This window comes from Triturus cristatus, chromosome 5_2 (assembly GCF_964204655.1).
Source record: "Triturus cristatus chromosome 5_2, aTriCri1.1, whole genome shotgun sequence".
Classification (NCBI taxonomy): Eukaryota; Metazoa; Chordata; class Amphibia; order Caudata; family Salamandridae; genus Triturus; species Triturus cristatus.
The window spans coordinates 551,899,451-551,923,488 of NC_140588.1; the positions used below are offsets into that span (position 1 = coordinate 551,899,451).

Below are 24,038 nucleotides of genomic sequence, written 5' to 3' on the forward strand. Positions count from 1 at the left end.
CTTTTCCATTGAGACAAAAGAGAGCGCATCAGTGATGGCCTTCTCTTATATTGATAAAAAGATATCTCATTTGAATGGTCATAGTGGATAGAGCTTTAATGTGATTTGATTCTTTTCAGCTATATTCTCTATAAAAGTGTTAAATATTCAAATGTTTATCTGAATATAAAAGTTATATCACACTGTTCATCTTTGCCTGTAGCATAATAAAACAGTCTACATTTCCAGACTACTGAAGCAATGTCTCTGTCTCCTGCATGGGTGGCTCCATAGAGCAATGGTTGGCAATTTGGACTTTGCATCCAATGATCCGATTTGAAACCTTGGAGGGACTTTTTTTATTACTCTTGAGCTTTTCCATTTCTTCATCTTTGTTCATTGATAGCTCAAATCCAACACCAGTAGGTTGAAATAGTCAATTATTGAATGCTTTCAAAATGTCCATCAGCTTGAACAAGTTACATCAATACAAACTTTAAAATACTTTGACATCGAATTTCTTCACAAAGTAGTTAGCCATTATAAAATCATATTCTGATTTTCTCAAACGCATTTCAGATGGGTGATTCACAGCATCACTTTTTTAAGCTTTCCCGCTATTGATAAGGCGAAAATAGCACATTTTGAATGAGAAGTTTTCTTCAATCAAACATAGAGGAACCCAAATGATGATCTCATTCAGCTAGTAAAAATGTTGTTTTATATTAGTATGGAAATCGTGAAAAGAAAATGTTTTTCATGCTGATTTACAACAGTTGATCTCCAATCGTAAAATATAAGCTTTTGGTCGGAGGCATCACAGGTACTGATCAAATTCTAATTTTTGAACATTGTTCACAAATCATATGATATGCTTTATATACATAAACTGTATTGTTGGATCAATACTGAGTAAAAAGTGACTATCTCAATTTCAGGACATATAAAAGAGAAAGAAGTAGAAACTCATGTTTCAAATGCTGAGAGGCAACAACTGTTCATGATTTTCACCTCCACTAATTATATTTATTTTTATAATCTATATGTTTATGTTTTCCTATAAATATACAGAGACATATAGCTATATATACAGAGATACATATGTACAGGTTGATTTTTACATGTTTATAAGTAAATGTGATGTTGTTCCAAATAAAACTTCTAAGAACTGAATGGAAAAGAAAATTGTAAAGTTCAGATAAGTCCCACTGAAATTTGTACTCAGATCCCTGTTTTCAGAGTCCAGAGTGCTAACCATGACACCATCCACCCTCCCGTACCAGGGTGAGCTTTCCATTTTGACAGAAGAGATTTGCCTCAGGGGGCAACTTATCTTTCATTGAAAAATATTATCTCACATAAAAACCACTGTTCAACAGAGTTATAACGTTATTTGAGTCTTTTGGGCAACATCCTTCCCCAACATAGTTCAATATGCAAAAGTTTACCAGAATAGGAAAGCAATCCAATACAGTTTCTCTTTGACAGTAGAATATTAAAAACTTTGACATTTCCACATTCCTGCAGCAGTTTATGCTCCTTTCACATGGGAGGTTCCATGGTGTAATGGTTAGCACTTTGGACTTTGAATCCAATGATCCGAGTTCAAATCTCGGTGGGACCATTTTATGACTCTTGACCAAATCATTTTCTTTCAAGTGTATTCATTAATATCACATATCTAATACCGGTAGGGTGAACAATTAATTTATTGATTATACTCTAAAAGTTTATTAGATGTGAGCAAATAATAGAAATTTTACAATACCTGGAAACTAAATGGCTCAAAATAATGAGAGATTTTACAAACTCACTCTGGTTTCTCAAACTCATCACAGGGGCCTGATGCAAGACATTACTTTTTAAAATCTTACTGTTATTGTTAAGGCGAACAAGGAACTTTTTCATTGCAAAGCATTCATTAAAACAAAACTTGAGGAGTCAAACTTTGTATTACGGGGACCGAAGATGTGCAGTTTGAATAATAATCTTGAAATTCAGACGTACAAAGATTTTACACACTGATTTTCAACAGTAAATCCACAACCAAAAAAGTTGAATCTTTTGAAAGACATGTCAAAGGTGTGAATCTGAAATTCACTTTTAAAGACATTCACAATGAAATGCACTGTGTAAGTCCAGCATGTTGTCAGCTAAGAAATCAGCAAAAATGAACTATCTCATTACTGGCCATATAGATGAGAAAGGAAAATAAACTCATGTTTACAATGTGGATGTGAAAGAACAGTTTCTAGGTTCAGCTTCAATATTTATGTTAATGAATAATTGATATGTTCATATTGTCTAACAGCTATCTAGACGGATAAAGCTATGTATGCATCTATACATACTTATGCGTTCATACGCATCAGTATAAAACATTGATATTATGTTTTTTCTAGACCAAATTCTAAAAAATGAGTTAAACAGTGAATCTCATAATTGTAGTAGGTCCCACCGAGATTTGAACTCGGATTGCTGGATTCAGAGTCCAGAGTGCTAACCATTACACCATGGAACCCTCTCACACAAGAGTGACTTTTCCATTGAGACAAAAGAGAGCGCATCAGTGATGGCCTTCTCTTATATTGATAAAAAGATATCTCATTTGAATGGTCATAGTGGATAGAGCTTTAATGTGATTTGATTCTTTTCAGCTATATTCTCTATAAAAGTGTTAAATATTCAAATGTTTATCTGAATATAAAAGTTATATCACACTGTTCATCTTTGCCTGTAGCATAATAAAACAGTCTACATTTCCAGACTACTGAAGCAATGTCTCTGTCTCCTGCATGGGTGGCTCCATAGAGCAATGGTTGGCAATTTGGACTTTGCATCCAATGATCCGATTTGAAACCTTGGAGGGACTTTTTTTATTACTCTTGAGCTTTTCCATTTCTTCATCTTTGTTCATTGATAGCTCAAATCCAACACCAGTAGGTTGAAATAGTCAATTATTGAATGCTTTCAAAATGTCCATCAGCTTGAACAAGTTACATCAATACAAACTTTAAAATACTTTGACATCAAATTTCTTCACAAAGTAGTTAGCCATTATAAAATCATATTCTGATTTTCTCAAACGCATTTCAGATGGGTGATTCACAGCATCACTTTTTTAAGCTTTCCCGCTATTGATAAGGCGAAAATAGCACATTTTGAATGAGAAGTTTTCTTCAATCAAACATAGAGGAACCCAAATGATGATCTCATTCAGCTAGTAAAAATGTTGTTTTATATTAGTATGGAAATCGTGAAAAGAAAATGTTTTTCATGCTGATTTACAACAGTTGATCTCCAATCGTAAAATATAAGCTTTTGGTCGGAGGCATCACAGGTACTGATCAAATTCTAATTTTTGAACATTGTTCACAAATCATATGATATGCTTTATATACATAAACTGTATTGTTGGATCAATACTGAGTAAAAAGTGACTATCTCAATTTCAGGACATATAAAAGAGAAAGAAGTAGAAACTCATGTTTCAAATGCTGAGAGGCAACAACTGTTCATGATTTTCACCTCCACTAATTATATTTATTTTTATAATCTATATGTTTATGTTTTCCTATAAATATACAGAGACATATAGCTATATATACAGAGATACATATGTACAGGTTGATTTTTACATGTTTATAAGTAAATGTGATGTTGTTCCAAATAAAACTTCTAAGAACTGAATGGAAAAGAAAATTGTAAAGTTCAGATAAGTCCCACTGAAATTTGTACTCAGATCCCTGTTTTCAGAGTCCAGAGTGCTAACCATGACACCATCCACCCTCCCGTACCAGGGTGAGCTTTCCATTTTGACAGAAGAGATTTGCCTCAGGGGGCAACTTATCTTTCATTGAAAAATATTATCTCACATAAAAACCACTGTTCAACAGAGTTATAACGTTATTTGAGTCTTTTGGGCAACATCCTTCCCCAACATAGTTCAATATGCAAAAGTTTACCAGAATAGGAAAGCAATCCAATACAGTTTCTCTTTGACAGTAGAATATTAAAAACTTTGACATTTCCACATTCCTGCAGCAGTTTATGCTCCTTTCACATGGGAGGTTCCATGGTGTAATGGTTAGCACTTTGGACTTTGAATCCAATGATCCGAGTTCAAATCTCGGTGGGACCATTTTATGACTCTTGACCAAATCATTTTCTTTCAAGTGTATTCATTAATATCACATATCTAATACCGGTAGGGTGAACAATTAATTTATTGATTATACTCTAAAAGTTTATTAGATGTGAGCAAATAATAGAAATTTTACAATACCTGGAAACTAAATGGCTCAAAATAATGAGAGATTTTACAAACTCACTCTGGTTTCTCAAACTCATCACAGGGGCCTGATGCAAGACATTACTTTTTAAAATCTTACTGTTATTGTTAAGGCGAACAAGGAACTTTTTCATTGCAAAGCATTCATTAAAACAAAACTTGAGGAGTCAAACTTTGTATTACGGGGACCGAAGATGTGCAGTTTGAATAATAATCTTGAAATTCAGACGTACAAAGATTTTACACACTGATTTTCAACAGTAAATCCACAACCAAAAAAGTTGAATCTTTTGAAAGACATGTCAAAGGTGTGAATCTGAAATTCACTTTTAAAGACATTCACAATGAAATGCACTGTGTAAGTCCAGCATGTTGTCAGCTAAGAAATCAGCAAAAATGAACTATCTCATTACTGGCCATATAGATGAGAAAGGAAAATAAACTCATGTTTACAATGTGGATGTGAAAGAACAGTTTCTAGGTTCAGCTTCAATATTTATGTTAATGAATAATTGATATGTTCATATTGTCTAACAGCTATCTAGACGGATAAAGCTATGTATGCATCTATACATACTTATGCGTTCATACGCATCAGTATAAAACATTGATATTATGTTTTTTCTAGACCAAATTCTAAAAAATGAGTTAAACAGTGAATCTCATAATTGTAGTAGGTCCCACCGAGATTTGAACTCGGATTGCTGGATTCAGAGTCCAGAGTGCTAACCATTACACCATGGAACCCTCTCACACAAGAGTGACTTTTCCATTGAGACAAAAGAGAGCGCATCAGTGATGGCCTTCTCTTATATTGATAAAAAGATATCTCATTTGAATGGTCATAGTGGATAGAGCTTTAATGTGATTTGATTCTTTTCAGCTATATTCTCTATAAAAGTGTTAAATATTCAAATGTTTATCTGAATATAAAAGTTATATCACACTGTTCATCTTTGCCTGTAGCATAATAAAACAGTCTACATTTCCAGACTACTGAAGCAATGTCTCTGTCTCCTGCATGGGTGGCTCCATAGAGCAATGGTTGGCAATTTGGACTTTGCATCCAATGATCCGATTTGAAACCTTGGAGGGACTTTTTTTATTACTCTTGAGCTTTTCCATTTCTTCATCTTTGTTCATTGATAGCTCAAATCCAACACCAGTAGGTTGAAATAGTCAATTATTGAATGCTTTCAAAATGTCCATCAGCTTGAACAAGTTACATCAATACAAACTTTAAAATACTTTGACATCGAATTTCTTCACAAAGTAGTTAGCCATTATAAAATCATATTCTGATTTTCTCAAACGCATTTCAGATGGGTGATTCACAGCATCACTTTTTTAAGCTTTCCCGCTATTGATAAGGCGAAAATAGCACATTTTGAATGAGAAGTTTTCTTCAATCAAACATAGAGGAACCCAAATGATGATCTCATTCAGCTAGTAAAAATGTTGTTTTATATTAGTATGGAAATCGTGAAAAGAAAATGTTTTTCATGCTGATTTACAACAGTTGATCTCCAATCGTAAAATATAAGCTTTTGGTCGGAGGCATCACAGGTACTGATCAAATTCTAATTTTTGAACATTGTTCACAAATCATATGATATGCTTTATATACATAAACTGTATTGTTGGATCAATACTGAGTAAAAAGTGACTATCTCAATTTCAGGACATATAAAAGAGAAAGAAGTAGAAACTCATGTTTCAAATGCTGAGAGGCAACAACTGTTCATGATTTTCACCTCCACTAATTATATTTATTTTTATAATCTATATGTTTATGTTTTCCTATAAATATACAGAGACATATAGCTATATATACAGAGATACATATGTACAGGTTGATTTTTACATGTTTATAAGTAAATGTGATGTTGTTCCAAATAAAACTTCTAAGAACTGAATGGAAAAGAAAATTGTAAAGTTCAGATAAGTCCCACTGAAATTTGTACTCAGATCCCTGTTTTCAGAGTCCAGAGTGCTAACCATGACACCATCCACCCTCCCGTACCAGGGTGAGCTTTCCATTTTGACAGAAGAGATTTGCCTCAGGGGGCAACTTATCTTTCATTGAAAAATATTATCTCACATAAAAACCACTGTTCAACAGAGTTATAACGTTATTTGAGTCTTTTGGGCAACATCCTTCCCCAACATAGTTCAATATGCAAAAGTTTACCAGAATAGGAAAGCAATCCAATACAGTTTCTCTTTGACAGTAGAATATTAAAAACTTTGACATTTCCACATTCCTGCAGCAGTTTATGCTCCTTTCACATGGGAGGTTCCATGGTGTAATGGTTAGCACTTTGGACTTTGAATCCAATGATCCGAGTTCAAATCTCGGTGGGACCATTTTATGACTCTTGACCAAATCATTTTCTTTCAAGTGTATTCATTAATATCACATATCTAATACCGGTAGGGTGAACAATTAATTTATTGATTATACTCTAAAAGTTTATTAGATGTGAGCAAATAATAGAAATTTTACAATACCTGGAAACTAAATGGCTCAAAATAATGAGAGATTTTACAAACTCACTCTGGTTTCTCAAACTCATCACAGGGGCCTGATGCAAGACATTACTTTTTAAAATCTTACTGTTATTGTTAAGGCGAACAAGGAACTTTTTCATTGCAAAGCATTCATTAAAACAAAACTTGAGGAGTCAAACTTTGTATTACGGGGACCGAAGATGTGCAGTTTGAATAATAATCTTGAAATTCAGACGTACAAAGATTTTACACACTGATTTTCAACAGTAAATCCACAACCAAAAAAGTTGAATCTTTTGAAAGACATGTCAAAGGTGTGAATCTGAAATTCACTTTTAAAGACATTCACAATGAAATGCACTGTGTAAGTCCAGCATGTTGTCAGCTAAGAAATCAGCAAAAATGAACTATCTCATTACTGGCCATATAGATGAGAAAGGAAAATAAACTCATGTTTACAATGTGGATGTGAAAGAACAGTTTCTAGGTTCAGCTTCAATATTTATGTTAATGAATAATTGATATGTTCATATTGTCTAACAGCTATCTAGACGGATAAAGCTATGTATGCATCTATACATACTTATGCGTTCATACGCATCAGTATAAAACATTGATATTATGTTTTTTCTAGACCAAATTCTAAAAAATGAGTTAAACAGTGAATCTCATAATTGTAGTAGGTCCCACCGAGATTTGAACTCGGATTGCTGGATTCAGAGTCCAGAGTGCTAACCATTACACCATGGAACCCTCTCACACAAGAGTGACTTTTCCATTGAGACAAAAGAGAGCGCATCAGTGATGGCCTTCTCTTATATTGATAAAAAGATATCTCATTTGAATGGTCATAGTGGATAGAGCTTTAATGTGATTTGATTCTTTTCAGCTATATTCTCTATAAAAGTGTTAAATATTCAAATGTTTATCTGAATATAAAAGTTATATCACACTGTTCATCTTTGCCTGTAGCATAATAAAACAGTCTACATTTCCAGACTACTGAAGCAATGTCTCTGTCTCCTGCATGGGTGGCTCCATAGAGCAATGGTTGGCAATTTGGACTTTGCATCCAATGATCCGATTTGAAACCTTGGAGGGACTTTTTTTATTACTCTTGAGCTTTTCCATTTCTTCATCTTTGTTCATTGATAGCTCAAATCCAACACCAGTAGGTTGAAATAGTCAATTATTGAATGCTTTCAAAATGTCCATCAGCTTGAACAAGTTACATCAATACAAACTTTAAAATACTTTGACATCAAATTTCTTCACAAAGTAGTTAGCCATTATAAAATCATATTCTGATTTTCTCAAACGCATTTCAGATGGGTGATTCACAGCATCACTTTTTTAAGCTTTCCCGCTATTGATAAGGCGAAAATAGCACATTTTGAATGAGAAGTTTTCTTCAATCAAACATAGAGGAACCCAAATGATGATCTCATTCAGCTAGTAAAAATGTTGTTTTATATTAGTATGGAAATCGTGAAAAGAAAATGTTTTTCATGCTGATTTACAACAGTTGATCTCCAATCGTAAAATATAAGCTTTTGGTCGGAGGCATCACAGGTACTGATCAAATTCTAATTTTTGAACATTGTTCACAAATCATATGATATGCTTTATATACATAAACTGTATTGTTGGATCAATACTGAGTAAAAAGTGACTATCTCAATTTCAGGACATATAAAAGAGAAAGAAGTAGAAACTCATGTTTCAAATGCTGAGAGGCAACAACTGTTCATGATTTTCACCTCCACTAATTATATTTATTTTTATAATCTATATGTTTATGTTTTCCTATAAATATACAGAGACATATAGCTATATATACAGAGATACATATGTACAGGTTGATTTTTACATGTTTATAAGTAAATGTGATGTTGTTCCAAATAAAACTTCTAAGAACTGAATGGAAAAGAAAATTGTAAAGTTCAGATAAGTCCCACTGAAATTTGTACTCAGATCCCTGTTTTCAGAGTCCAGAGTGCTAACCATGACATCATCCACCCTCCCGTACCAGGGTGAGCTTTCCATTTTGACAGAAGAGATTTGCCTCAGGGGGCAACTTATCTTTCATTGAAAAATATTATCTCACATAAAAACCACTGTTCAACAGAGTTATAACGTTATTTGAGTCTTTTGGGCAACATCCTTCCCCAACATAGTTCAATATGCAAAAGTTTACCAGAATAGGATAGCAATCCAATACAGTTTCTCTTTGACAGTAGAATATTAAAAACTTTGACATTTCCACATTCCTGCAGCAGTTTATGCTCCTTTCACATGGGAGGTTCCATGGTGTAATGGTTAGCACTTTGGACTTTGAATCCAATGATCCGAGTTCAAATCTCGGTGGGACCATTTTATGACTCTTGACCAAATCATTTTCTTTCAAGTGTATTCATTAATATCACATATCTAATACCGGTAGGGTGAACAATTAATTTATTGATTATACTCTAAAAGTTTATTAGATGTGAGCAAATAATAGAAATTTTACCATACCTGGAAACTAAATGGCTCAAAATAATGAGAGATTTTACAAACTCACTCTGGTTTCTCAAACTCATCACAGGGGCCTGATGCAAGACATTACTTTTTAAAATCTTACTGTTATTGTTAAGGCGAACAAGGAACTTTTTCATTGCAAAGCATTCATTAAAACAAAACTTGAGGAGTCAAACTTTGTATTACGGGGACCGAAGATGTGCAGTTTGAATAATAATCTTGAAATTCAGACGTACAAAGATTTTACACACTGATTTTCAACAGTAAATCCACAACCAAAAAAGTTGAATCTTTTGAAAGACATGTCAAAGGTGTGAATCTGAAATTCACTTTTAAAGACATTCACAATGAAATGCACTGTGTAAGTCCAGCATGTTGTCAGCTAAGAAATCAGCAAAAATGAACTATCTCATTACTGGCCATATAGATGAGAAAGGAAAATAAACTCATGTTTACAATGTGGATGTGAAAGAACAGTTTCTAGGTTCAGCTTCAATATTTATGTTAATGAATAATTGATATGTTCATATTGTCTAACAGCTATCTAGACGGATAAAGCTATGTATGCATCTATACATACTTATGCGTTCATACGCATCAGTATAAAACATTGATATTATGTTTTTTCTAGACCAAATTCTAAAAAATGAGTTAAACAGTGAATCTCATAATTGTAGTAGGTCCCACCGAGATTTGAACTCGGATTGCTGGATTCAGAGTCCAGAGTGCTAACCATTACACCATGGAACCCTCTCACACAAGAGTGACTTTTCCATTGAGACAAAAGAGAGCGCATCAGTGATGGCCTTCTCTTATATTGATAAAAAGATATCTCATTTGAATGGTCATAGTGGATAGAGCTTTAATGTGATTTGATTCTTTTCAGCTATATTCTCTATAAAAGTGTTAAATATTCAAATGTTTATCTGAATATAAAAGTTATATCACACTGTTCATCTTTGCCTGTAGCATAATAAAACAGTCTACATTTCCAGACTACTGAAGCAATGTCTCTGTCTCCTGCATGGGTGGCTCCATAGAGCAATGGTTGGCAATTTGGACTTTGCATCCAATGATCCGATTTGAAACCTTGGAGGGACTTTTTTTATTACTCTTGAGCTTTTCCATTTCTTCATCTTTGTTCATTGATAGCTCAAATCCAACACCAGTAGGTTGAAATAGTCAATTATTGAATGCTTTCAAAATGTCCATCAGCTTGAACAAGTTACATCAATACAAACTTTAAAATACTTTGACATCAAATTTCTTCACAAAGTAGTTAGCCATTATAAAATCATATTCTGATTTTCTCAAACGCATTTCAGATGGGTGATTCACAGCATCACTTTTTTAAGCTTTCCCGCTATTGATAAGGCGAAAATAGCACATTTTGAATGAGAAGTTTTCTTCAATCAAACATAGAGGAACCCAAATGATGATCTCATTCAGCTAGTAAAAATGTTGTTTTATATTAGTATGGAAATCGTGAAAAGAAAATGTTTTTCATGCTGATTTACAACAGTTGATCTCCAATCGTAAAATATAAGCTTTTGGTCGGAGGCATCACAGGTACTGATCAAATTCTAATTTTTGAACATTGTTCACAAATCATATGATATGCTTTATATACATAAACTGTATTGTTGGATCAATACTGAGTAAAAAGTGACTATCTCAATTTCAGGACATATAAAAGAGAAAGAAGTAGAAACTCATGTTTCAAATGCTGAGAGGCAACAACTGTTCATGATTTTCACCTCCACTAATTATATTTATTTTTATAATCTATATGTTTATGTTTTCCTATAAATATACAGAGACATATAGCTATATATACAGAGATACATATGTACAGGTTGATTTTTACATGTTTATAAGTAAATGTGATGTTGTTCCAAATAAAACTTCTAAGAACTGAATGGAAAAGAAAATTGTAAAGTTCAGATAAGTCCCACTGAAATTTGTACTCAGATCCCTGTTTTCAGAGTCCAGAGTGCTAACCATGACACCATCCACCCTCCCGTACCAGGGTGAGCTTTCCATTTTGACAGAAGAGATTTGCCTCAGGGGGCAACTTATCTTTCATTGAAAAATATTATCTCACATAAAAACCACTGTTCAACAGAGTTATAACGTTATTTGAGTCTTTTGGGCAACATCCTTCCCCAACATAGTTCAATATGCAAAAGTTTACCAGAATAGGAAAGCAATCCAATACAGTTTCTCTTTGACAGTAGAATATTAAAAACTTTGACATTTCCACATTCCTGCAGCAGTTTATGCTCCTTTCACATGGGAGGTTCCATGGTGTAATGGTTAGCACTTTGGACTTTGAATCCAATGATCCGAGTTCAAATCTCGGTGGGACCATTTTATGACTCTTGACCAAATCATTTTCTTTCAAGTGTATTCATTAATATCACATATCTAATACCGGTAGGGTGAACAATTAATTTATTGATTATACTCTAAAAGTTTATTAGATGTGAGCAAATAATAGAAATTTTACCATACCTGGAAACTAAATGGCTCAAAATAATGAGAGATTTTACAAACTCACTCTGGTTTCTCAAACTCATCACAGGGGCCTGATGCAAGACATTACTTTTTAAAATCTTACTGTTATTGTTAAGGCGAACAAGGAACTTTTTCATTGCAAAGCATTCATTAAAACAAAACTTGAGGAGTCAAACTTTGTATTACGGGGACCGAAGATGTGCAGTTTGAATAATAATCTTGAAATTCAGACGTACAAAGATTTTACACACTGATTTTCAACAGTAAATCCACAACCAAAAAAGTTGAATCTTTTGAAAGACATGTCAAAGGTGTGAATCTGAAATTCACTTTTAAAGACATTCACAATGAAATGCACTGTGTAAGTCCAGCATGTTGTCAGCTAAGAAATCAGCAAAAATGAACTATCTCATTACTGGCCATATAGATGAGAAAGGAAAATAAACTCATGTTTACAATGTGGATGTGAAAGAACAGTTTCTAGGTTCAGCTTCAATATTTATGTTAATGAATAATTGATATGTTCATATTGTCTAACAGCTATCTAGACGGATAAAGCTATGTATGCATCTATACATACTTATGCGTTCATACGCATCAGTATAAAACATTGATATTATGTTTTTTCTAGACCAAATTCTAAAAAATGAGTTAAACAGTGAATCTCATAATTGTAGTAGGTCCCACCGAGATTTGAACTCGGATTGCTGGATTCAGAGTCCAGAGTGCTAACCATTACACCATGGAACCCTCTCACACAAGAGTGACTTTTCCATTGAGACAAAAGAGAGCGCATCAGTGATGGCCTTCTCTTATATTGATAAAAAGATATCTCATTTGAATGGTCATAGTGGATAGAGCTTTAATGTGATTTGATTCTTTTCAGCTATATTCTCTATAAAAGTGTTAAATATTCAAATGTTTATCTGAATATAAAAGTTATATCACACTGTTCATCTTTGCCTGTAGCATAATAAAACAGTCTACATTTCCAGACTACTGAAGCAATGTCTCTGTCTCCTGCATGGGTGGCTCCATAGAGCAATGGTTGGCAATTTGGACTTTGCATCCAATGATCCGATTTGAAACCTTGGAGGGACTTTTTTTATTACTCTTGAGCTTTTCCATTTCTTCATCTTTGTTCATTGATAGCTCAAATCCAACACCAGTAGGTTGAAATAGTCAATTATTGAATGCTTTCAAAATGTCCATCAGCTTGAACAAGTTACATCAATACAAACTTTAAAATACTTTGACATCGAATTTCTTCACAAAGTAGTTAGCCATTATAAAATCATATTCTGATTTTCTCAAACGCATTTCAGATGGGTGATTCACAGCATCACTTTTTTAAGCTTTCCCGCTATTGATAAGGCGAAAATAGCACATTTTGAATGAGAAGTTTTCTTCAATCAAACATAGAGGAACCCAAATGATGATCTCATTCAGCTAGTAAAAATGTTGTTTTATATTAGTATGGAAATCGTGAAAAGAAAATGTTTTTCATGCTGATTTACAACAGTTGATCTCCAATCGTAAAATATAAGCTTTTGGTCGGAGGCATCACAGGTACTGATCAAATTCTAATTTTTGAACATTGTTCACAAATCATATGATATGCTTTATATACATAAACTGTATTGTTGGATCAATACTGAGTAAAAAGTGACTATCTCAATTTCAGGACATATAAAAGAGAAAGAAGTAGAAACTCATGTTTCAAATGCTGAGAGGCAACAACTGTTCATGATTTTCACCTCCACTAATTATATTTATTTTTATAATCTATATGTTTATGTTTTCCTATAAATATACAGAGACATATAGCTATATATACAGAGATACATATGTACAGGTTGATTTTTACATGTTTATAAGTAAATGTGATGTTGTTCCAAATAAAACTTCTAAGAACTGAATGGAAAAGAAAATTGTAAAGTTCAGATAAGTCCCACTGAAATTTGTACTCAGATCCCTGTTTTCAGAGTCCAGAGTGCTAACCATGACACCATCCACCCTCCCGTACCAGGGTGAGCTTTCCATTTTGACAGAAGAGATTTGCCTCAGGGGGCAACTTATCTTTCATTGAAAAATATTATCTCACATAAAAACCACTGTTCAACAGAGTTATAACGTTATTTGAGTCTTTTGGGCAACATCCTTCCCCAACATAGTTCAATATGCAAAAGTTTACCAGAATAGGAAAGCAATCCAATACAGTTTCTCTTTGACAGTAGAATATTAAAAACTTTGACATTTCCACATTCCTGCAGCAGTTTATGCTCCTTTCACATGGGAGGTTCCATGGTGTAATGGTTAGCACTTTGGACTTTGAATCCAATGATCCGAGTTCAAATCTCGGTGGGACCATTTTATGACTCTTGACCAAATCATTTTCTTTCAAGTGTATTCATTAATATCACATATCTAATACCGGTAGGGTGAACAATTAATTTATTGATTATACTCTAAAAGTTTATTAGATGTGAGCAAATAATAGAAATTTTACAATACCTGGAAACTAAATGGCTCAAAATAATGAGAGATTTTACAAACTCACTCTGGTTTCTCAAACTCATCACAGGGGCCTGATGCAAGACATTACTTTTTAAAATCTTACTGTTATTGTTAAGGCGAACAAGGAACTTTTTCATTGCAAAGCATTCATTAAAACAAAACTTGAGGAGTCAAACTTTGTATTACGGGGACCGAAGATGTGCAGTTTGAATAATAATCTTGAAATTCAGACGTACAAAGATTTTACACACTGATTTTCAACAGTAAATCCACAACCAAAAAAGTTGAATCTTTTGAAAGACATGTCAAAGGTGTGAATCTGAAATTCACTTTTAAAGACATTCACAATGAAATGCACTGTGTAAGTCCAGCATGTTGTCAGCTAAGAAATCAGCAAAAATGAACTATCTCATTACTGGCCATATAGATGAGAAAGGAAAATAAACTCATGTTTACAATGTGGATGTGAAAGAACAGTTTCTAGGTTCAGCTTCAATATTTATGTTAATGAATAATTGATATGTTCATATTGTCTAACAGCTATCTAGACGGATAAAGCTATGTATGCATCTATACATACTTATGCGTTCATACGCATCAGTATAAAACATTGATATTATGTTTTTTCTAGACCAAATTCTAAAAAATGAGTTAAACAGTGAATCTCATAATTGTAGTAGGTCCCACCGAGATTGGAACTCGGATTGCTGGATTCAGAGTCCAGAGTGCTAACCATTACACCATGGAACCCTCTCACACAAGAGTGACTTTTCCATTGAGACAAAAGAGAGCGCATCAGTGATGGCCTTCTCTTATATTGATAAAAAGATATCTCATTTGAATGGTCATAGTGGATAGAGCTTTAATGTGATTTGATTCTTTTCAGCTATATTCTCTATAAAAGTGTTAAATATTCAAATGTTTATCTGAATATAAAAGTTATATCACACTGTTCATCTTTGCCTGTAGCATAATAAAACAGTCTACATTTCCAGACTACTGAAGCAATGTCTCTGTCTCCTGCATGGGTGGCTCCATAGAGCAATGGTTGGCAATTTGGACTTTGCATCCAATGATCCGATTTGAAACCTTGGAGGGACTTTTTTTATTACTCTTGAGCTTTTCCATTTCTTCATCTTTGTTCATTGATAGCTCAAATCCAACACCAGTAGGTTGAAATAGTCAATTATTGAATGCTTTCAAAATGTCCATCAGCTTGAACAAGTTACATCAATACAAACTTTAAAATACTTTGACATCAAATTTCTTCACAAAGTAGTTAGCCATTATAAAATCATATTCTGATTTTCTCAAACGCATTTCAGATGGGTGATTCACAGCATCACTTTTTTAAGCTTTCCCGCTATTGATAAGGCGAAAATAGCACATTTTGAATGAGAAGTTTTCTTCAATCAAACATAGAGGAACCCAAATGATGATCTCATTCAGCTAGTAAAAATGTTGTTTTATATTAGTATGGAAATCGTGAAAAGAAAATGTTTTTCATGCTGATTTACAACAGTTGATCTCCAATCGTAAAATATAAGCTTTTGGTCGGAGGCATCACAGGTACTGATCAAATTCTAATTTTTGAACATTGTTCACAAATCATATGATATGCTTTATATACATAAACTGTATTGTTGGATCAATACTGAGTAAAAAGTGACTATCTCAATTTCAGGACATATAAAAGAGAAAGAAGTAGAAACTCATGTTTCAAATGCTGAGAGGCAACAACTGTTCATGATTTTCACCTCCACTAATTATATTTATTTTTATAATCTATATGTTTATGTTTTCCTATAAATATACAGAGACATATAGCTATATATACAGAGATACATATGTACAGGTTGATTTTTACATGTTTATAAGTAAATGTGATGTTGTTCCAAATAAAACTTCTAAGAACTGAATGGAAAAGAAAATTGTAAAGTTCAGATAAGTCCCACTGAAATTTGTACTCAGATCCCTGTTTTCAGAGTCCAGAGTGCTAACCATGACATCATCCACCCTCCCGTACCAGGGTGAGCTTTCCATTTTGACAGAAGAGATTTGCCTCAGGGGGCAACTTATCTTTCATTGAAAAATATTATCTCACATAAAAACCACTGTTCAACAGAGTTATAACGTTATTTGAGTCTTTTGGGCAACATCCTTCCCCAACATAGTTCAATATGCAAAAGTTTACCAGAATAGGAAAGCAATCCAATACAGTTTCTCTTTGACAGTAGAATATTAAAAACTTTGACATTTCCACATTCCTGCAGCAGTTTATGCTCCTTTCACATGGGAGGTTCCATGGTGTAATGGTTAGCACTTTGGACTTTGAATCCAATGATCCGAGTTCAAATCTCGGTGGGACCATTTTATGACTCTTGACCAAATCATTTTCTTTCAAGTGTATTCATTAATATCACATATCTAATACCGGTAGGGTGAACAATTAATTTATTGATTATACTCTAAAAGTTTATTAGATGTGAGCAAATAATAGAAATTTTACCATACCTGGAAACTAAATGGCTCAAAATAATGAGAGATTTTACAAACTCACTCTGGTTTCTCAAACTCATCACAGGGGCCTGATGCAAGACATTACTTTTTAAAATCTTACTGTTATTGTTAAGGCGAACAAGGAACTTTTTCATTGCAAAGCATTCATTAAAACAAAACTTGAGGAGTCAAACTTTGTATTACGGGGACCGAAGATGTGCAGTTTGAATAATAATCTTGAAATTCAGACGTACAAAGATTTTACACACTGATTTTCAACAGTAAATCCACAACCAAAAAAGTTGAATCTTTTGAAAGACATGTCAAAGGTGTGAATCTGAAATTCACTTTTAAAGACATTCACAATGAAATGCACTGTGTAAGTCCAGCATGTTGTCAGCTAAGAAATCAGCAAAAATGAACTATCTCATTACTGGCCATATAGATGAGAAAGGAAAATAAACTCATGTTTACAATGTGGATGTGAAAGAACAGTTTCTAGGTTCAGCTTCAATATTTATGTTAATGAATAATTGATATGTTCATATTGTCTAACAGCTATCTAGACGGATAAAGCTATGTATGCATCTATACATACTTATGCGTTCATACGCATCAGTATAAAACATTGATATTATGTTTTTTCTAGACCAAATTCTAAAAAATGAGTTAAACAGTGAATCTCATAATTGTAGTAGGTCCCACCGAGATTTGAACTCGGATTGCTGGATTCAGAGTCCAGAGTGCTAACCATTACACCATGGAACCCTCTCACACAAGAGTGACTTTTCCATTGAGACAAAAGAGAGCGCATCAGTGATGGCCTTCTCTTATATTGATAAAAAGATATCTCATTTGAATGGTCATAGTGGATAGAGCTTTAATGTGATTTGATTCTTTTCAGCTATATTCTCTATAAAAGTGTTAAATATTCAAATGTTTATCTGAATATAAAAGTTATATCACACTGTTCATCTTTGCCTGTAGCATAATAAAACAGTCTACATTTCCAGACTACTGAAGCAATGTCTCTGTCTCCTGCATGGGTGGCTCCATAGAGCAATGGTTGGCAATTTGGACTTTGCATCCAATGATCCGATTTGAAACCTTGGAGGGACTTTTTTTATTACTCTTGAGCTTTTCCATTTCTTCATCTTTGTTCATTGATAGCTCAAATCCAACACCAGTAGGTTGAAATAGTCAATTATTGAATGCTTTCAAAATGTCCATCAGCTTGAACAAGTTACATCAATACAAACTTTAAAATACTTTGACATCAAATTTCTTCACAAAGTAGTTAGCCATTATAAAATCATATTCTGATTTTCTCAAACGCATTTCAGATGGGTGATTCACAGCATCACTTTTTTAAGCTTTCCCGCTATTGATAAGGCGAAAATAGCACATTTTGAATGAGAAGTTTTCTTCAATCAAACATAGAGGAACCCAAATGATGATCTCATTCAGCTAGTAAAAATGTTGTTTTATATTAGTATGGAAATCGTGAAAAGAAAATGTTTTTCATGCTGATTTACAACAGTTGATCTCCAATCGTAAAATATAAGCTTTTGGTCGGAGGCATCACAGGTACTGATCAAATTCTAATTTTTGAACATTGTTCACAAATCATATGATATGCTTTATATACATAAACTGTATTGTTGGATCAATACTGAGTAAAAAGTGACTATCTCAATTTCAGGACATATAAAAGAGAAAGAAGTAGAAACTCATGTTTCAAATGCTGAGAGGCAACAACTGTTCATGATTTTCACCTCCACTAATTATATTTATTTTTATAATCTATATGTTTATGTTTTCCTATAAATATACAGATACATATAGCTATATATACAGAGATACATATGTACAGGTTGATTTTTACATGTTTATAAGTAAATGTGATGTTGTTCCAAATAAAACTTCTAAGAACTGAATGGAAAAGAAAATTGTAAAGTTCAGATAAGTCCCACTGAAATTTGTACTCAGATCCCTGTTTTCAGAGTCCAGAGTGCTAACCATGACACCATCCACCCTCCCGTACCAGGGTGAGCTTTCCATTTTGACAGAAGAGATTTGCCTCAGGGGGCAACTTATCTTTCATTGAAAAATATTATCTCACATAAAAACCACTGTTCAACAGAGTTATAACGTTATTTGAGTCTTTTGGGCAACATCCTTCCCCAACATAGTTCAATATGCAAAAGTTTACCAGAATAGGAAAGCAATCCAATACAGTTTCTCTTTGACAGTAGAATATTAAAAACTTTGACATTTCCACATTCCTGCAGCAGTTTATGCTCCTTTCACATGGGAGGTTCCATGGTGTAATGGTTAGCACTTTGGACTTTGAATCCAATGATCCGAGTTCAAATCTCGGTGGGACCATTTTATGACTCTTGACCAAATCATTTTCTTTCAAGTGTATTCATTAATATCACATATCTAATACCGGTAGGGTGAACAATTAATTTATTGATTATACTCTAAAAGTTTATTAGATGTGAGCAAATAATAGAAATTTTACAATACCTGGAAACTAAATGGCTCAAAATAATGAGAGATTTTACAAACTCACTCTGGTTTCTCAAACTCATCACAGGGGCCTGATGCAAGACATTACTTTTTAAAATCTTACTGTTATTGTTAAGGCGAACAAGGAACTTTTTCATTGCAAAGCATTCATTAAAACAAAACTTGAGGAGTCAAACTTTGTATTACGGGGACCGAAGATGTGCAGTTTGAATAATAATCTTGAAATTCAGACGTACAAAGATTTTACACACTGATTTTCAACAGTAAATCCACAACCGAAAAAGTTGAATCTTTTGAAAGACATGTCAAAGGTGTGAATCTGAAATTCACTTTTAAAGACATTCACAATGAAATGCACTTTGTAAGTCCAGCATGTTGTCAGCTAAGAAATCAGCAAAAATGAACTATCTCATTACTGGCCATATAGATGAGAAAGGAAAATAAACTCATGTTTACAATGTGGATGTGAAAGAACAGTTTCTAGGTTCAGCTTCAATATTTATGTTAATGAATAATTGATATGTTCATATTGTCTAACAGCTATCTAGACGGATAAAGCTATGTATGCATCTATACATACTTATGCGTTCATACGCATCAGTATAAAACATTGATATTATGTTTTTTCTAGACCAAATTCTAAAAAATGAGTTAAACAGTGAATCTCATAATTGTAGTAGGTCCCACCGAGATTTGAACTCGGATTGCTGGATTCAGAGTCCAGAGTGCTAACCATTACACCATGGAACCCTCTCACACAAGAGTGACTTTTCCATTGAGACAAAAGAGAGCGCATCAGTGATGGCCTTCTCTTATATTGATAAAAAGATATCTCATTTGAATGGTCATAGTGGATAGAGCTTTAATGTGATTTGATTCTTTTCAGCTATATTCTCTATAAAAGTGTTAAATATTCAAATGTTTATCTGAATATAAAAGTTATATCACACTGTTCATCTTTGCCTGTAGCATAATAAAACAGTCTACATTTCCAGACTACTGAAGCAATGTCTCTGTCTCCTGCATGGGTGGCTCCATAGAGCAATGGTTGGCAATTTGGACTTTGCATCCAATGATCCGATTTGAAACCTTGGAGGGACTTTTTTTATTACTCTTGAGCTTTTCCATTTCTTCATCTTTGTTCATTGATAGCTCAAATCCAACACCAGTAGGTTGAAATAGTCAATTATTGAATGCTTTCAAAATGTCCATCAGCTTGAACAAGTTACATCAATACAAACTTTAAAATACTTTGACATCAAATTTCTTCACAAAGTAGTTAGCCATTATAAAATCATATTCTGATTTTCTCAAACGCATTTCAGATGGGTGATTCACAGCATCACTTTTTTAAGCTTTCCCGCTATTGATAAGGCGAAAATAGCACATTTTGAATGAGAAGTTTTCTTCAATCAAACATAGAGGAACCCAAATGATGATCTCATTCAGCTAGTAAAAATGTTGTTTTATATTAGTATGGAAATCGTGAAAAGAAAATGTTTTTCATGCTGATTTACAACAGTTGATCTCCAATCGTAAAATATAAGCTTTTGGTCGGAGGCATCACAGGTACTGATCAAATTCTAATTTTTGAACATTGTTCACAAATCATATGATATGCTTTATATACATAAACTGTATTGTTGGATCAATACTGAGTAAAAAGTGACTATCTCAATTTCAGGACATATAAAAGAGAAAGAAGTAGAAACTCATGTTTCAAATGCTGAGAGGCAACAACTGTTCATGATTTTCACCTCCACTAATTATATTTATTTTTATAATCTATATGTTTATGTTTTCCTATAAATATACAGAGACATATAGCTATATATACAGAGATACATATGTACAGGTTGATTTTTACATGTTTATAAGTAAATGTGATGTTGTTCCAAATAAAACTTCTAAGAACTGAATGGAAAAGAAAATTGTAAAGTTCAGATAAGTCCCACTGAAATTTGTACTCAGATCCCTGTTTTCAGAGTCCAGAGTGCTAACCATGACACCATCCACCCTCCCGTACCAGGGTGAGCTTTCCATTTTGACAGAAGAGATTTGCCTCAGGGGGCAACTTATCTTTCATTGAAAAATATTATCTCACATAAAAACCACTGTTCAACAGAGTTATAACGTTATTTGAGTCTTTTGGGCAACATCCTTCCCCAACATAGTTCAATATGCAAAAGTTTACCAGAATAGGAAAGCAATCCAATACAGTTTCTCTTTGACAGTAGAATATTAAAAACTTTGACATTTCCACATTCCTGCAGCAGTTTATGCTCCTTTCACATGGGAGGTTCCATGGTGTAATGGTTAGCACTTTGGACTTTGAATCCAATGATCCGAGTTCAAATCTCGGTGGGACCATTTTATGACTCTTGACCAAATCATTTTCTTTCAAGTGTATTCATTAATATCACATATCTAATACCGGTAGGGTGAACAATTAATTTATTGATTATACTCTAAAAGTTTATTAGATGTGAGCAAATAATAGAAATTTTACAATACCTGGAAACTAAATGGCTCAAAATAATGAGAGATTTTACAAACTCACTCTGGTTTCTCAAACTCATCACAGGGGCCTGATGCAAGACATTACTTTTTAAAATCTTACTGTTATTGTTAAGGCGAACAAGGAACTTTTTCATTGCAAAGCATTCATTAAAACAAAACTTGAGGAGTCAAACTTTGTATTACGGGGACCGAAGATGTGCAGTTTGAATAATAATCTTGAAATTCAGACGTACAAAGATTTTACACACTGATTTTCAACAGTAAATCCACAACCAAAAAAGTTGAATCTTTTGAAAGACATGTCAAAGGTGTGAATCTGAAATTCACTTTTAAAGACATTCACAATGAAATGCACTGTGTAAGTCCAGCATGTTGTCAGCTAAGAAATCAGCAAAAATGAACTATCTCATTACTGGCCATATAGATGAGAAAGGAAAATAAACTCATGTTTACAATGTGGATGTGAAAGAACAGTTTCTAGGTTCAGCTTCAATATTTATGTTAATGAATAATTGATATGTTCATATTGTCTAACAGCTATCTAGACGGATAAAGCTATGTATGCATCTATACATACTTATGCGTTCATACGCATCAGTATAAAACATTGATATTATGTTTTTTCTAGACCAAATTCTAAAAAATGAGTTAAACAGTGAATCTCATAATTGTAGTAGGTCCCACCGAGATTTGAACTCGGATTGCTGGATTCAGAGTCCAGAGTGCTAACCATTACACCATGGAACCCTCTCACACAAGAGTGACTTTTCCATTGAGACAAAAGAGAGCGCATCAGTGATGGCCTTCTCTTATATTGATAAAAAGATATCTCATTTGAATGGTCATAGTGGATAGAGCTTTAATGTGATTTGATTCTTTTCAGCTATATTCTCTATAAAAGTGTTAAATATTCAAATGTTTATCTGAATATAAAAGTTATATCACACTGTTCATCTTTGCCTGTAGCATAATAAAACAGTCTACATTTCCAGACTACTGAAGCAATGTCTCTGTCTCCTGCATGGGTGGCTCCATAGAGCAATGGTTGGCAATTTGGACTTTGCATCCAATGATCCGATTTGAAACCTTGGAGGGACTTTTTTTATTACTCTTGAGCTTTTCCATTTCTTCATCTTTGTTCATTGATAGCTCAAATCCAACACCAGTAGGTTGAAATAGTCAATTATTGAATGCTTTCAAAATGTCCATCAGCTTGAACAAGTTACATCAATACAAACTTTAAAATACTTTGACATCAAATTTCTTCACAAAGTAGTTAGCCATTATAAAATCATATTCTGATTTTCTCAAACGCATTTCAGATGGGTGATTCACAGCATCACTTTTTTAAGCTTTCCCGCTATTGATAAGGCGAAAATAGCACATTTTGAATGAGAAGTTTTCTTCAATCAAACATAGAGGAACCCAAATGATGATCTCATTCAGCTAGTAAAAATGTTGTTTTATATTAGTATGGAAATCGTGAAAAGAAAATGTTTTTCATGCTGATTTACAACAGTTGATCTCCAATCGTAAAATATAAGCTTTTGGTCGGAGGCATCACAGGTACTGATCAAATTCTAATTTTTGAACATTGTTCACAAATCATATGATATGCTTTATATACATAAACTGTATTGTTGGATCAATACTGAGTAAAAAGTGACTATCTCAATTTCAGGACATATAAAAGAGAAAGAAGTAGAAACTCATGTTTCAAATGCTGAGAGGCAACAACTGTTCATGATTTTCACCTCCACTAATTATATTTATTTTTATAATCTATATGTTTATGTTTTCCTATAAATATACAGAGACATATAGCTATATATACAGAGATACATATGTACAGGTTGATTTTTACATGTTTATAAGTAAATGTGATGTTGTTCCAAATAAAACTTCTAAGAACTGAATGGAAAAGAAAATTGTAAAGTTCAGATAAGTCCCACTGAAATTTGTACTCAGATCCCTGTTTTCAGAGTCCAGAGTGCTAACCATGACATCATCCACCCTCCCGTACCAGGGTGAGCTTTCCATTTTGACAGAAGAGATTTGCCTCAGGGGGCAACTTATCTTTCATTGAAAAATATTATCTCACATAAAAACCACTGTTCAACAGAGTTATAACGTTATTTGAGTCTTTTGG

The 24,038-nt window shown here is 33.4% G+C and overlaps 17 non-coding genes across 17 annotated transcripts; 9 read left to right on the plus strand and 8 right to left on the minus strand.

Annotated features, from left to right (window-relative positions):
• Positions 1–1,531: 1,531 nt before the first annotated feature.
• TRNAQ-UUG (transfer RNA glutamine (anticodon UUG)) lies at positions 1,532–1,603 on the plus strand. Its single transcript has one exon. It is a non-coding gene; the product is annotated as a tRNA-Gln (tRNA).
• Positions 1,604–2,428: 825 nt separating this feature from the next.
• TRNAQ-CUG (transfer RNA glutamine (anticodon CUG)) lies at positions 2,429–2,500 on the minus strand. The gene has a single exon. It is a non-coding gene; the product is annotated as a tRNA-Gln (tRNA).
• A 1,548-nt stretch (positions 2,501–4,048) lies between these two features.
• On the plus strand, positions 4,049–4,120 carry TRNAQ-UUG (transfer RNA glutamine (anticodon UUG)). The gene has a single exon. It is a non-coding gene; the product is annotated as a tRNA-Gln (tRNA).
• Positions 4,121–4,945: 825 nt separating this feature from the next.
• Positions 4,946–5,017, minus strand: TRNAQ-CUG (transfer RNA glutamine (anticodon CUG)). The gene has a single exon. It is a non-coding gene; the product is annotated as a tRNA-Gln (tRNA).
• Positions 5,018–6,565: 1,548 nt separating this feature from the next.
• TRNAQ-UUG (transfer RNA glutamine (anticodon UUG)) lies at positions 6,566–6,637 on the plus strand. The gene has a single exon. It is a non-coding gene; the product is annotated as a tRNA-Gln (tRNA).
• An 825-nt stretch (positions 6,638–7,462) lies between these two features.
• Positions 7,463–7,534, minus strand: TRNAQ-CUG (transfer RNA glutamine (anticodon CUG)). The gene has a single exon. It is a non-coding gene; the product is annotated as a tRNA-Gln (tRNA).
• Positions 7,535–9,082: 1,548 nt separating this feature from the next.
• TRNAQ-UUG (transfer RNA glutamine (anticodon UUG)) lies at positions 9,083–9,154 on the plus strand. Its single transcript has one exon. It is a non-coding gene; the product is annotated as a tRNA-Gln (tRNA).
• An 825-nt stretch (positions 9,155–9,979) lies between these two features.
• TRNAQ-CUG (transfer RNA glutamine (anticodon CUG)) lies at positions 9,980–10,051 on the minus strand. The gene has a single exon. It is a non-coding gene; the product is annotated as a tRNA-Gln (tRNA).
• Positions 10,052–11,599: 1,548 nt separating this feature from the next.
• On the plus strand, positions 11,600–11,671 carry TRNAQ-UUG (transfer RNA glutamine (anticodon UUG)). The gene has a single exon. It is a non-coding gene; the product is annotated as a tRNA-Gln (tRNA).
• An 825-nt stretch (positions 11,672–12,496) lies between these two features.
• TRNAQ-CUG (transfer RNA glutamine (anticodon CUG)) lies at positions 12,497–12,568 on the minus strand. The gene has a single exon. It is a non-coding gene; the product is annotated as a tRNA-Gln (tRNA).
• Positions 12,569–14,116: 1,548 nt separating this feature from the next.
• On the plus strand, positions 14,117–14,188 carry TRNAQ-UUG (transfer RNA glutamine (anticodon UUG)). Its single transcript has one exon. It is a non-coding gene; the product is annotated as a tRNA-Gln (tRNA).
• A 2,445-nt stretch (positions 14,189–16,633) lies between these two features.
• TRNAQ-UUG (transfer RNA glutamine (anticodon UUG)) lies at positions 16,634–16,705 on the plus strand. The gene has a single exon. It is a non-coding gene; the product is annotated as a tRNA-Gln (tRNA).
• An 825-nt stretch (positions 16,706–17,530) lies between these two features.
• TRNAQ-CUG (transfer RNA glutamine (anticodon CUG)) lies at positions 17,531–17,602 on the minus strand. The gene has a single exon. It is a non-coding gene; the product is annotated as a tRNA-Gln (tRNA).
• A 1,548-nt stretch (positions 17,603–19,150) lies between these two features.
• Positions 19,151–19,222, plus strand: TRNAQ-UUG (transfer RNA glutamine (anticodon UUG)). Its single transcript has one exon. It is a non-coding gene; the product is annotated as a tRNA-Gln (tRNA).
• Positions 19,223–20,047: 825 nt separating this feature from the next.
• Positions 20,048–20,119, minus strand: TRNAQ-CUG (transfer RNA glutamine (anticodon CUG)). The gene has a single exon. It is a non-coding gene; the product is annotated as a tRNA-Gln (tRNA).
• Positions 20,120–21,667: 1,548 nt separating this feature from the next.
• TRNAQ-UUG (transfer RNA glutamine (anticodon UUG)) lies at positions 21,668–21,739 on the plus strand. The gene has a single exon. It is a non-coding gene; the product is annotated as a tRNA-Gln (tRNA).
• Positions 21,740–22,564: 825 nt separating this feature from the next.
• Positions 22,565–22,636, minus strand: TRNAQ-CUG (transfer RNA glutamine (anticodon CUG)). The gene has a single exon. It is a non-coding gene; the product is annotated as a tRNA-Gln (tRNA).
• Between the last annotated feature and the right edge of the window lie 1,402 nt (positions 22,637–24,038).